Consider the following 4,440-nt stretch of genomic DNA (forward strand, 5'->3'; position numbering starts at 1 on the left):
CCTTGACCATACAAGGAAAGAACTTTAAAGGGTTAATAAACACAGGGGCAAATGTTTCAGTCATTTCTTCTCAACAATGGCCCCAAGACTGGAACAAAGAAAAAAGTCCTTCGCCATTCGTTCTCCTCTGTACAGCCTGCTGAGTTGTGGGCTATTTATTTAGTTTTGCAAGATTTTCCTCAACTCCCTGTTAACATTGTTTCAGATTCTCGATATGCTGTTCTCTTGTCTACAACTTCCTCAGGTTTCACTGCCTATAACTCTTAAGACAGATATTGATAAATTGTTTTATCCGGTACAACAATCGCTTCTGCGGCATTCAGAATCAATTTTCTTTACTCATATCCGTGCACATTCCGCCCTTCCTGGACCCTTGTCATTCGGAAATGCTATAATTGATGCATTACTTTATCCTATAGAAGCAGCAAAACCAGAGCATCGTCTGCAACATACTAACTCTAAAGGATTAAAAAAAGAAAATCTTATTGTTCACTCTTGTTCTATTTGTGCACCTTTTACCTTACCATTTACCCCACCAGGTGTCAACATAAGAGGATTACAAGCAAATCAGATATGGCAAATGGATGTGATTTTTATTTCATCTTTTGGACAACAAAAATGCGTCCATCATACTATAGATACGTGCACACATTTCCAATGGGCTACCAATTGAATTGAAAACTGATAATGCACCTGCCTATCAATCTGCAAAATTAGCTCATTTTTTATCCCAATATTCATACTTTTGGCATCCCTTATAATAGTCAAGGACAAGCTATCATTGAAAGAGCTAATCGTACTTTACGTGAGTATATTGAAAAAATGAAAAAGGGGGAACAGGAGAGATTTATGAAACCAAAAGACATCTTGAATAAAACCTTACTTACTTTAAATTTTCTGAATATTTGGAGCAAAGAAAATCTATCAGCAGCAGAATTGCATTTTCAAAGGAAAGAAGAGGATAAGAAGAACTTGAATACACTCATTTAATATAAAGATAAAGGTTGGGTTCCAGCATCACTGATATATTTGGGGCGAGGTTATGCTTTCATATCTGTTGATAATTTTAGGTTTTGGGCACCAACTCGATTGATCAAGATTCATAATGGATGACCGTTTTGTGCGAAAATTTGAAGAGCTTTCTGCACAGCGGAGCCTTACCTTCCCTACCCGATCTGCGTCCCCTCCAACATGGGGGCAACTGAAGAAGCTTACACAGGAGGCTGAGAAAACTCTCGTTAATGCTGGTCAACCTCGTAATCCTACTAATTTGCTGTTGGCTATGATGGCTGTGGTTACCTGTCAGGTAATGTATGCGCAAGCCATAGAATATACTTATTGGGCTTATGTTCCTAATCCTCCTCTTGTGAGAGCTGTCTCTTGGGGTGAAGCTGAGTACAGGTATGCACCAATGAAACCGCATTCTTCCCACCACCAGCGTGTGGAGGAATTGAGCATTTGTATCATCATAATAATCAATATAACATAAGTAATGTTACTGTTGTAGTGGAGGGCCTCCCCTTGTGCATTAGAGGACATCCCTTTTGTCTCTCTACAAGAGAGCATAATCATCACTCTTATAATACCTGGGGGGGGCAAAACATAATAACTATCATCCTGCTGTCTTTACTGTGCTTGTTTCCACCAGGGGATTCAACACCTCTACGACGCCGATGAGTCACCATCCTGATACCTTTATACCATTATGCCCTTCTAATTTTTTTATTCCTTCTCTAGAATCTTTGGAATGGGAAAGTTGCCGAGGTCATCGGCCTTTTAAGGTCATGAACTATTCTGGATTTGTTATTGTAGATTGGAGCCCTGATCATGGTCAAATTTTGGAAAAATGGTCTAACAAAATTTTTAAATGGCATCGAATTAATGGTACTTTAATGGGTAATGGTAATGTAACCGTAAAATGGCAGCAGTCTGCACTCGTTCCCCCTCAGTTGCAATTGTTAGGGTATCCCCACTTTCAAGGGAATATTTGGAGGGAATATTTGGAAATTATGGGCAGTTTCAGGGAATCTCATTATATGGTCAGGAAACTATACTTTGAATATGACTGACAGTTCAGGTCCTTTTCATGTTAACTTACATGTTAATAAATCTTATTCTGCTACGGCTTGTCTAAAATACCCCTTTGCATTGTTGTATGGGAATTGGACTTGGAATGCTACAGAGGGATCTATATCATGTAATCATTGTAATTTAACACAAAGTGTAAATCAGTCATGGTGGAAAAATTTTGAAACACAAACCAACAACTCTAATCTTTCATTGGTGGTTGTTAAAACTCGAACTGAAGTATGGCTACCTGTAAATTTGACAAGACCTTGGTTGGACTCTTTTGCTGTATCTCATTTGGTGACTGCTATATAGACCTTGCTTCACTGGTCCCGACACATGCTTGGAGTAATCATAGCTTCAGTTCTTGAAATGGCTTCGGTAACTGCAACCGCTGCCATGGCTGGACTTGCTTTGCATCAAGGAATCCAAACAGCAGACTTTGTACGGGAATGGCATAAAGATTCTCATTTATTATTGCACAACTTGCAACTAATGTACTCAATCTTTAACATACTGTTTCTTGACTTGGGGATCAATTAACTGTCTTATCCACAAAAAGTGTGTTGAAATGTGATTGGAACTCCTCTCAATTATGTGTAACACTTGTGCCTTTCAACAGGAGTGAGGGTTGGGAAAAGGTGAAACGGTTGTTAGCAGGGCATCAAAACCTAACTAAGAAATTATGGAGTTAGAGCAGCAAATTTTGTCTACATTTGGCAAAACGCTACCTGACATTACTGGGTCCAATCTGTTAAAGGCTTTACAGGAAGGGATGAATAATTTGAATCCTCTTGGGCATGTATCTACCCTGATTGGAACTACTTTCAGGAATACCTTGTTCATAATACTCTTATGCTCTGTTATTATTCTAGTCTTCCGGTGCTGGCGAAGAAAGCAACAACTAAAAAAGGATAAACAATGCGTTCTTGCCGCCTTACAGCTTGCTACTGCTTCTCAGAAAAAAGGGGGAGATGTAGGAGCCCGACAGTGACCACGAGAAAGAATGCTTAAGGAAGCAGAGATGTGCCTGCAAACAGGACTCTCTGCATGGGCAGATCAAGCTTGCAAACAGGATGTTCTGCCAAGAGGCCTGCACACAATATCCAAAGTTAATGATCCACTCGCATACGAGGGAACATGCCCTCCTTAAAAATAAGGAAGAGGCTGGAGTTCTGGGCAGGTCTCTTAGTAAACGTGCTGTGGTCACTTCCTCCCTTTGCTCCCCCCGCGTCTTTGGAATTTGCTTGGCTTTTTGTCCTTATTTGGTAAAAGAATGCATTTTGTAGATTTCAGTATGTATCCAGCTACCGGGGTATAAAAATAAACCGCAAGGGGGCTTGAGGAGAATTTTCTCCCTCTGGCCGGAGTTGTGTCTTTGTCTGTCTTTTGTGTGTGTCTTGTCTTTGTGTCATTTCGCCTGCAACAGCTAGTATTCAAAATCTATAAGGAACTCACCAAACTCCACACCTGAAAAACAAATAATCCAGTGAAGAAATGGGCAGAAGACATGAACAGACACATCTCCAAAGAGGACATCCAGATGGCCAACAGACACATGAAACAATGCTCAGCGTCCCTCATTATCAGGAAATACAAATCAAAAGCACAGTGAGATACCACCTCATGCCAGCTAGAATGGCTAAAATGAACAAATCAGGAGACTCTGGGTGCTGGTGAGGATGTAGAGAAATGGGCACCCTATTACACTGTTGGTGGAATGTAAACTGGTGCAGCCCCTCTGGAAAATAGTGTGGAGGTTCCTCAAAAAATTAACAATAGAACTCCTCTATGACCCAACAGCAGCACTGCTAAGCATTTACCCAAAGGATACAGGGGTGCTGATGCACAGCAGCACATGTACCCCAGTGTTCATAGCAGCACTCTCAACAATAGCCAAAACATGGAAAGAGCCTAAGCGTCCATCATTTGATGAATGGATCAAGAAGATGTGGTATATTTATACAATGGAATACTACATGGCAATGAGAAAGAGTGAAATCTGGCCATGTGTAGCAACATGGCCAAGTTGCAACAGCAAATTGAAGGTGTTATGCTGAGCAAAGTAAGTCAGAGAAGGAGAGATATCATATGTTTGCACATATAGGTGGATTAGGAGGAATTTAACGGAGGACCATGAGGGAGAAGAAGGGGAAAAAGTGTTGGGGAGAGGGAGGGAGGCAAACCATGAGAGATTCTTGAAAGCTGAGAACAAACTGAGGGCTGATGCAGGTGGGGAAGAGGGGAATGGGGGTGATAGGCATGAGGGAGGGCACTTGTTGGGATGAGCATTGGATGTTATATGGAAACCAATTTGACAATAAACTATTAAAAAAAAGAATAAATAAATAAATAAATAAATGATACAGCACA

General features: G+C 40.7%; 1 long non-coding RNA gene across 1 annotated transcript; it reads left to right on the forward strand.

Annotated features, from left to right (window-relative positions):
• The first annotated feature begins 1,294 nt into the window (after positions 1-1,294).
• On the forward strand, positions 1,295-2,963 carry LOC120226058. The gene is made up of 3 exons (XR_005526934.1): positions 1,295-1,306; positions 1,813-1,884; positions 2,943-2,963. It is a non-coding gene; the product is annotated as an uncharacterized LOC120226058 (long non-coding RNA).
• Positions 2,964-4,440: the final 1,477 nt, after the last annotated feature.

The sequence above is a fragment of the Hyaena hyaena genome, unplaced genomic scaffold (assembly GCF_003009895.1).
Source record: "Hyaena hyaena isolate Hyena2069 unplaced genomic scaffold, ASM300989v1 scaffold_1579, whole genome shotgun sequence".
In the NCBI taxonomy this organism is placed as follows: Eukaryota; Metazoa; Chordata; class Mammalia; order Carnivora; family Hyaenidae; genus Hyaena; species Hyaena hyaena.